The sequence below is a fragment of the Mustela nigripes genome, chromosome 4 (genome assembly GCF_022355385.1).
Source record: "Mustela nigripes isolate SB6536 chromosome 4, MUSNIG.SB6536, whole genome shotgun sequence".
NCBI classification, from domain to species: Eukaryota; Metazoa; Chordata; class Mammalia; order Carnivora; family Mustelidae; genus Mustela; species Mustela nigripes.
In genome coordinates, this window is record NC_081560.1 from 52403969 (window position 1) to 52414213 (window position 10245).

Sequence of the window (10245 nt, forward strand, 5' to 3'; positions counted from 1 at the left end):
CTAATAAATGCCTTTCAGAGAAACAATGATGAATATGGGAAGCCACTCAGTCGCATTGTCCATTTTGATGAACGTGTGTTCATGACCCACATTAGGAAGTCTGGAAATAGCTGCCGGGTTCGTCCAAATTTGTGCTGGGTAATTGCATGCAGCAATACCGCAAATGGCTTCTCCTAAATCACGTTTATAGCTTTCCAAAAAATGATAATGAAACAATGAATAATCCTTTTGTTCTCTCCAGAGATGCATCTAATACATGCGTTTTATTCCTAACCCTCGATGTAACTAACCATCTGTGCAGCCGGAACTGTTCCGCCTTGAAGGGAAGTGACAGGATCTGTTTAGCTTCTCTTGTGATCACCCTTCGTCCTTTCTTCTCTCCGCACCAGATGTAGCCTTTACGGCAAGCAGTGATGTCACCAACGTCTGTGCTTGCTGCTAGATAGGGCCTAACGTGCCCAGAGGGCTTTATGCTTAGTAAGTCAGGTAAATGTATTCAGGTTCCATCATTTAAATAGACATTGGAGGTAAATGTTTAGTCTGTTTTTGTAAAGGGCCCAGTCTTTGGGGTTCCTGCTCCCCTTTCCTTCCCTTCTCTATGGCATCTGGTGAGGGTACATGGGAGGTACTTAGGGCACCAGAGGGAAGACAGGCTGATCCTGCACTGAGGATGACTCAGTGCAGCTGGTCTTTGCCATGGTGGGAGCTGTGTTGTGACAGTGACCGCTGAAATGTGACTGCTCCAGTCCTGGCTCTTCTCTGGGGTTTGTGGCTGAAACCTGGGGCCTAGTCACTCATGAACACACTTGCTTTTGGCTTGGGCAGGCCTTGGGAACCTGCCCTGGGTGATGCCAATGCCACCTGCCCTGGGCAGCCTGCCAACCCATGCCTGCCCCATTGCTTTCTCCATAGCATGTACTCTTGTGCCCCTCTACCTAGCTCTTGACTGACCTGCTTTCTCTACTAAAACATTAAGTCCCTTTCCAGATTACTTACTTAGGAGTCTCCCATCCCCTGGGAATGTGAATGGTTACAGCCTTTTCTAGTTCTTTCTGTGTCTCTATCCCCCCAGCCCAGATATGTGCCATTCTGTATTGATTAAGATCATGGACTCTAAAATCTTCCTTCCTGTGTTCAAATCCTTGTTTTGTTACTCTTAGCTGTGCACACCCGGCAGGTTACTCAGCCCACTGATGCCTCCCTCTCCTAATTTGTAAAACGGGGAGGATAATAGTAGCATACTATATCTATACTACGTATACTACAATGGGAACATTGTGAGAAACACATGAGTTCCTAAATGGAGGGCCTGACACACGGAAGGCACCAAGGAAGTATTCGCGGTTGTTTTACCAACTGCCTTTCCTATTAGAAAGTAAAGTCTGGGCAGGCCAGAGCCTTGCCTGTTTTTTTTTATCTCTCTATCTCTAGATCCCCATGGAACAGAGAGACACTTAATTACCCTTTTTTGGATGAATGAATAAACGAACATATCAAGAAACAAAAAAGAGGAGGCGCCTGCGTGTCTCAGTGTGTTGAAGTCTCTGTCTTTGGCTCAGGTCATGATCTCAGGGTTCCGGGATCGAGCCCCATGTCGGGCTCTCTGCTCAGCAGGGAGTCTGCTTCCTCCTCTCTCTCTGCCTGCCTCTCTGCCTACTTGTGATCTCCGTCTGTCAAATACATAAATAAAATCTTAAAAAAAAAAAAGAAACAAAAAAGAGAAAAACACAATGTATTCCCCCAAATATTACCACCCTATCACACTCTCTCCATTAAGATATATGTCACCCTCAAGATTATTTACCCTGCTTATGGTTCTCCTAGGAAGGCAAGAACTAGGTTTTAGAGGTTAATGAATTTTTCTATCTCCAAATCACCCTTCCCTGGGGCTTGCTAGCTGGCTGGGCAGCCTGGGGTTGGGGAAGTCCCACCCCCTCCTGCTGAGCCCTACTCTTTCTGTTACAGCATTTCTTAGCTTTTAGTGCCCATAGTTCTCGGTCATGCCACTTGGAAGAATGAAGAGGTAGACCAGGCGAAGAGTGGTGGGCAGCAGAGCAAAGTTTATTGAGTGATAGTACAAAGCTCTCAGAGAGGCAGGGGCTCCAGAGAGGCAGGGGACCACCTAAGAGGGCTACCACTGGAGTTTCTAAGTTTAGGGGTTTCTATGAGCTCCTTTGCGGAACTATCTTAAGCAGTCAGGGTGTGCTGAGTTGTGCCAGTCAGGGCTTTGGTCACGTATCTGTCTACCTTTTGGGCTAATGTCTATGTACTGATGATTCTTTGTTGCTGACATCTGGGGGTTGATGTCTTAACTGCCTTTTGCCCTGGATAGGGACAAATGCTTTGTGGTTGTCTTATTTTAGGACGTTTTGCAGAGGCTGCAAAAGCTGCAAAACAGAATGCTAGTGCGGGCTTGTTTAAGCTGCAAAACAGGATGTCAGTGTTTTTTGATCTTAGCTGTCCTGACTCCCTGTTCTCTTGTTGGGCACCCTGGCCCTGACTATCTCATGGTCCAAATAACTCCTAACATTTCCTCACACAGTGTGAGCACTGTTCTGTCCTACTGCGAGGGAGGTGGGTGCGTAGTGCTCAGAGTGTCACATTTTGCTCGTGCACATCTGTGCCTGTGTATTAGGGAGGGAAGGCAGAGGACAACGAGCAGCTCTCACTGCTTATCAGCAGCCATTTTCCCAACCATGCCATCTTTCCTCCCTGCCATGGTCTCTAGCTGCTTTCTGGGTCTTCTGGATCGAATTAGAGAGAGATTTGGTTCTGGGTGCGCTAGCTCTCCCCTCTGGGCTCGGTGGCACCGACTCCTGTGCCCTCAGAACATCCTAGCTATCGCATTATGGGCTGGAGGCTTTGTTCCAAATTTGCCCCAGGTCACCCCATTAGTGGCAAGAGTCGCTGCTTATGGAAATGAGCTTTCTTTTTGCTAAGAGGCTCAGAATCCAAAGCAATCACTGAATTTGAACCAAATTTGAACTGTGACGAATCCTTTAATCATTCCTCAGTCTTCTTTGTGCAGGCTTTCTTCGGGCTGCTTCCTCAGGGCCTGGTGCTCCCCTCTGCATGACTTTGTAATCGATGACTTGGATGTAATTTTTGGGCTCCTGGGTGGCACAGGCAGTTGGGTGCAGGGTTGGTTTTGGCTCAGGACATGACTTTGGAGCAGGAGAGCTGGGTTCTTGTCTCATGGAGTTGAAGAATGAATCTTCCGGACAAAGGAGAGTGAGTAAAGCCATTGGATTTTTACTAAGCAAGAGTACAGAAAACAAAGCTATCAGGAGTGAGAGGGGTCCCAGTAGGATTGCCACTGAGGGCTTTTAGGGTTGGTCTTTTATTGAAAGCTAACCAGAGAACTTAAATCTTTTTAATTTGTTGACTGACAGCTCCTTTGTGTAAGCAGGACTAGTGATAACATCTTTAATGGCTTACTTCTTTTTAGGGTATGTTTATGTACTGTTGACCACAGGAGATTGTCATAAATAAGACCCTCCCCCACCCCACCCAGACACCTAGGGGCAGGGTGGTCTGGTGTGTTCTCTTATCTCTGGTTTCCTTACACCTCTGCATTTTTGGGATTTCTGTGAGCCTGAACTCATAGCCCTCGATCTGTCTCTCCCAACCTAGCTCTGCCTGTCCCGTACTCAATTTTAGGGTCGTGAAATCCAGCCCTACATGGGGCTCCACGTGCAGGCACTGAGCTCAATGCGGCATCTGCTTAAGACTCTCTTTCTTCTGCACCCCCCCAAAATAAATAAATAAATAAATATTTTAAAAAATAAAGTAGGAGTTTGTAATCAGCCCACAGGGCAGAGAAGTCAGGGGAGGGTTTTTGACTATTGATCCCACCTGAGTGAAGTGTTAGGCTCCACCCCTTTGGGTATTAAGGGTCCTGATTCTGGTCAGGAGTGAACCTGGGGCACCAATGATGTGTTCCCATGTGAAAATTTGGAATGGCTCAGCAAATTATTGAGGTATAAGTGGATTTTCTTCTGCTGAGAAAACCACGGGCATCCATCAAGCCCCTGTTGACAGAAGGCTCTCACCCCCACAGCACAGAAAAGAATGATTACATTGATTTTTCCATCCCTGTGCTCCCAAGGGCATAGGCTGATCTGTAGATGCTGGCTTGGTGTTTAGGTTCATGTGGCCAGAGATAGGGAGCATCTCTTCTCCTTGCCAGATTTTTTAAAAAATCATTCATTAATTGGTTCTTTTTAAAAGGCAGTAAAGAGAGGGATTATCTCGGGAGAGAATAAATTTCATCTTTTAAAAAAAAAATTCCAGGACGCCTGGGTGGCTCAGTTGGTTGGACGACTGCCTTCTGCTCAGGTCATGATCCTGGATTCCTGGGATCGAGTCCCGCATCAGGCTCCCAGCTCCATGGGGAGTCTGCTTCTCTCTCTGACCTTCTCCTCGCTCATGCTCTCTCTCACTGTCTCTCTCTCAAATAAATAAATAAAATATTTAAAAAAAAAAATTCCACTAATGGCCTCATGAATTAAAATTTTCTGCAATTAAAAAAGTGGTTATTTTTTTTTCCCCTGAGGGATTATACATACTTCCTACTGTGAACTACTTCCATTAGAAATCAGAGTAATGGTTATTTAATAAGATGTTAACCACACTGATTCTTTGCCCTTTGTTGAGGTCACTTTGGTTTCAAAAGTCTGGGCAGTGGAGAATCGCTGCTCTCTATCAGACCCCTTTCACAGGAACGGCAAACAGAGGGTCTTCCGTGGGGTAGGTCTGTGGATGTGATTTGGCCACTGTTTCCAAAAGGACGAGGTGACCCAACCTTCTCTTTTAAAACCCCAGTTACTGTCTGCAGTGGCATCTAATTTCAGCTTTTCTTTCTTCATCTGAGGTCCTGAAAGGGAAACTTCTACCTTCCAGTGGAAACATAACCCTGTAGCAAGCTTACAAAATTCCTTAGAAGAGAGCAAAGGGTGTAAGAGACATGGCAGAACTTTTAACCTTTTTGTTTCTTTCTCTTACCATTTTCATCAGGAAAAGAAAATCATAGGAATTCTGGTGGTCAGTATCCCCTGATGTGTACTATATGCTTTAGGAAAGTAAGTAAAATCAGAGAGATTGGCGAACGGAGTTAGTATTTTAGGTAGAATGGTCAGCTACGAGAGGCTGAGATTCCTGAGGAGATGAGAAGGTAGTGAGAGGCTGAGCCGGGGAAACTAGCCAGAGGCAATGTAAATGCAAAGACCCTGAGGTGAGAAGGTGGGAGCTTGGAGATATCTTGATATGACTCCCCCAACCTGGAGCCTTGGAGCAGGCCCTCTTCTCTCCAAATCAGGTTTCTATGTCCCCATCTCTGACCTCCTTTCCTACTCCACGTACTCCCCCAGAAGGAAGCAGGGGCCTCTTCCTCCTTTTCTCTCTCCCAGATGCCACTGCTTTGGTGTGAGCTCTGTACCTTGCTTTCCCCCTCCTCTCCACCCTCGAAATTTTAATTCAGAAGGTCACTGGTGGACATTTTATTAAAAGATGAAATTGTTTCCATGTCTTTTCATTTCAGCTGTAACAATCCTGCTTCTCTTTGAGGCAGTGTGGATGCCTCTGCCTCGCGGTCTGTAGCCACATACAAGGGAGAAGGTGGGAGAGGGGGTCACAGAGAATAACAGCACATTGTCTTGGCTATTCCTGGCCCCCAGCAAGTTGCTGGAGATGTGCTCTGTGTACCTTTAATTGGACAAGTCTGCCTTCAGATTTGTCCCATGACTTGCCAATTTTCTAGTGACTTGCCTTTGTTCCTAGTCCTCATCTTCCATTGATATATCTGCAGAATCTGTCACAATGGGCCACATAATGACACCGGAAACAGACTAGCCCATGAATAACTCACTCATTATTTCCAAGTGCTTGCACTGAATGCCAGCCGCGGAGAGGTGCCACGGTGGGGTGGCCTTTGGGGGTGCCGAGGGTGCTACGGAAGTGTGCAGGAGGGGCTCCTCGCCTGACGTCGGGCTGGGGCTGGAAGAACTTCCCTAGACATCTGAGTACGAGCGTGCTGACTCTACTTTCACACTGCGCTGGTCTTTGTCCTGCCTGACTTTTGGCACCACCTGCCTGCCTCTACCATCTTGTCCTACTCTATTGATCAGGCACTTTTCCCAGCTGCTTTTCTGGGCACATTAGCTTTCCATCTTGTCTCCCTCACAGGTTTTCTCTTTTCTTAGACTTCTACCATAGATACATCCCACATCCCTGTCTTCAGTCTTGTTTTGGCCCTTGACTTACCTGCTCTTTCCAGCTCCTTACTTTTGGACTTCTTGGAATTGCTTTCCCTCTGATATAGTTCAGCCTCATTTGTGAATCAACCTTGTCTAAAGTTTCCCTCCTACTTTCAAAGTGCTGTTGAGAGAGACAGACTGCATAGCATTGAGCATCTCTGCATGCTCTGAGTACGCCAAGAATACATGGCCCCAATAGTCTTCACCCCAGCCATTCAGGGCTATGTTTATAGCAAGGAGCCTTGAGGAAGGATGTAATGCCCCCACTGTAATAACAGTGATTTCCCCAGATCAGCTTCCCTCTCCCATAACATGTACAGGCATCCTAGATGGGTCTATTGTGTCATCAGTATGAAGTTTGGGGGGCATAGGGAACCCCTGCAAACCAACACAAGGCTCTGGCTACTTCTTTTGCCACATATAATAAATAACAGTTTGGTTTCTGACCCAAGGGTCTCCTGACTTTTTGCTAGCATTCATGAAAGACTAACTTCAGAACTAATTTCAGAACCTGCACAATTCTTAGCAAGTATCCTCTCCAAGACACTAACACCAGAGGACCATTTGGTATTGCTAGGCAACCAAGTTGCTTCTTAGGCCCTGAATGGCTCTTGAGCACTGTTTTTTTTCTCCATTATGCCCTTTCCCACCATCGTGGACCTGCTGCAGCTCTCCTCTGGGCTTACAGTGAGTGTTCCCCACTCAGTTCTTGTCTTAGAATTCTGTCCCTTCTTGTTATTCCTGTGTGGTACACCTTCTGCCTGTGATTAATGACTGGATTAGAAAACAGAAGGGCCCAGAAAGTCATTCTGTCTTAAATGAAAAATAAGGTGACTTAGGATGCAGCTCTGTTTGATACTCAGAGATTGAATCAGCCATGAGAGAATTCCTTCTGACTGTAGACAAAGGCTTATGATATAGGCTGTAAGTAATAGTTGCACTTGCCAAACCTTTTATCTGCACAGTGGGTTCGGACTTAAGTAACTAGGGGCCCATCTATTATCTCATCTCACCCTCAAGATAATTGGAAGGTAACCAGGGGCGGGTAATCCCAATGTTGCAGATAAGAGAGCCAAGACTTGAGGATTAAGGGACCTGCTCAAGGTCAAACCACTAGGACTAGGATGAGAGCTGGGTCCTCCTCATTGGCTGGCTGGGCCTTTCCCTCTGAATCTTTATCATGGTTACATAGGGTATATAGATCACTCTTAACCATGGAGCCAAGGACTGCACACACTCAGATGGACACTATTAATTTTTAGTAATTTTATCTGAAATATTTAGCCTTCCTAGAGACAAGTAAAATAAATTATTAAAATGCTACTATGCCTCTATAAAAAGGAAAGTTATTTGTGTACTGATATGCAATGATCACTATGAAATATTTTTTTAAGACATTTATTCAGCCTCATGATCAGACTATTATATTTAGCAATCAACAGCATGGGTGCAAAAAAAAAACTTACCTTAAAACCCTTTGTTGGAGGGGCGCCTGGGTGGCTCAGTGGGTTAAAGCCTCTGCCTTCGGCTCAGGTCATGATCCCGATGTCCTGGGATCGAGCCCCACATCGGGCTCTCTGCTCAGCGGGGAGCCTGCTTCCTCCTCTCTCTGCCTGCCTCTCTGCCTACTTGTGATCTCTGTCAAATAAATAAATAAAATCTTTAATAAAAAAAAAAAACCCTTTGTTGGAATGCTTTACACTGTGCACAGAACAGAAACTAGGATAACCTGTTATACAATTAGTCACAAATCCAGTCCTCGAGGTTTTTGCCTGTACCCATGAGTATTGTCTGAAATATGTCTTCTTTGCAGCATTGAGGCCCAGCTGGCACTGTGCTTGGCTGAGGTCACAAATCTGCTGTAACCTGGAGCTTCCCTGTCACTCTCTGGCTCTCTTCTCCTGCTCAGCTTTGCTTCCTGACAGCAATGAAAACCTGTCACTGCTGTCACTACTGCTTTGCTGGAACTGCCTGAGCCATCCTGGTTCCATGGTGTGACAAGGTATTGGACTCCACCACCACAGGGGCCCAAGCTCCTGCCTCCAAACTTTTCCTCCTCTCATGGGTCCAAAATTTGAAGTTTGATAGTTGTATCTGCCCAAGTCATGACAGCTTCTGCCACCTCCAGAGTTGCTTCCATCATTACCAAATCCGTGGTAGCCATCCCCACGGCTGCCATAGCCACCACCACCTTACCCAGGGCCACCCCATCCACTGAAGTATCCTCCATGACCAAAGTTGTCATTACCACCAAAAACTGTCTGCAGAGATGTCTCAAAATTTCCACAACCACTTTGACCTCTTTAGCTGTATGAAGCACTAGCCATCTCTTGTGTAAATAGGGCTTTCCTTACTTCACAGTTGTGACCACTCACAGTATGGAGTTTTGTTTTGTTTTTTTGAGAGAGAGAAAGAGAGGGAGAGAGAGTACTCAGGAGTGGGGAGGGAGAAGGGCAGAGGGAAACACAGATTCTTAAGCAGGCTCTACACTCAGGGTGGAGGCCTATGAGATCCTGAGATCATGAACTGAGCCAAAAACCAAGAGTCCGCAGCTCTACTGACTGAGCCACCCAAGTATTTTTGAATAACAGTCTTGTCTACAGAGTCATGGTCATCAAGTGTTACAAAAGTAAAGCCTCTCTTCTTGCCATTGCCTCTGTCAGTCATAATCGCAATCCCTTCCATTTTCCCATACTGTTCAAAATCATCTCTTAGGTAGTGGTCTTCTATGTCTTTCATGCCACCAACAAAACTCTTTTTCACAGTTAAGTGGGCACCAGGTCTTTGAGAATCTTCTCTTGAGACAGCCCTCTTTGGTTCCACAACTCTTCCATCCACCTTGTGTGGCTGGAGCGCTTGGTGTTTGGATCTCTCATTACCACACAGTCCATAAATGTTTCCCATTGCTCAGAATGACTCCTCAGACTCTCTTCGGTTGTTTCAAAGCTCAGACCTCTGAGAAAGAGCTTCTGCATCTGTTCAGGCTCTTTGGGAGACTCTGACTTAGACATGATAGCAGTGGGAGTGGAGAGTTTAACCATGCTTACTTGGCAGCGTCCACAGACAGAAGGGAGTTATCTAGTGAACGTGTCTCAGGAATATTCTTAATACTTCTCATTTTGACATAATTTAAGACTACAAAAGTTTCAAAAATTGTACAGAAAGTTCTTGTGTGCCAGGAACTCTCTCTTCACCCAGTTTCCCCAATGATAGCATTATACATAACTGTAAATGATAACTTTATATAAATTGACATTGGAACAATGCTATCAATTCATATAGATACTTCATTTGGATCTCTAAGAAATAGTTTTAAATATCTGAGATAGCAAGTGTATAGTATGTATTCTGTTTATTTTAAAAGAGAGGGGAAGGATGTGTATGTATTTATTTGCTTCCAAATACCTAGAATATCTCTTAAGGGTTATATGTAAAATCAGACACATTGTGTTGCCTCCAGGAGGAACTGGGTAGGTAGTAAGATGCCCAAAAGGTAGAGGATTTGAATGTGTGTTCTTCGATACCAATCCATCCATTTTTAAAAAGGGATTGAGAAATCTTTTTGTATATTCATACAAAATAATCTTTAAGTTACATTTTTAAATGATAAACACAAGGTAAGGATGCCTGGATGGCTCAGTCAGTTAAGCATCTGCCTTCAGCTCAGGCCATGGTCCCAGGGTCCTGAGATCGAGTCCCACATTGGGCTCCTAGCTCAGCGGGGAGCCTGCTTCTCCCTCTGCCTGCTGCTGTCCCTGCTTATGCTCTCTCTCTATCTCTGAAAAATAAATAAATAAAATACTTTAAAAATAAAAGAAAAACACAAGGTAGATAAGTGTGTATGCATCCCTTCTACAAAAAAGGGGAGGGGAGGAGCTGTGTGCCTTTGCCTCCAAGTGCACAGATTTCTCTGGAAGGATATATATGAAACTGGTATAACATTGGTTTGCCTCCAGGGATTAAAATGGGCAGACAGAAGTGGGAGGGAGAC

The 10245-nt window shown here is 45.3% G+C and overlaps 1 pseudogene; it reads right to left on the reverse strand.

Annotated features, from left to right (window-relative positions):
* LOC132016295 (heterogeneous nuclear ribonucleoprotein A1-like) lies at window positions 1-9265 on the reverse strand (annotated as a pseudogene).
* Window positions 9266-10245: the final 980 nt, after the last annotated feature.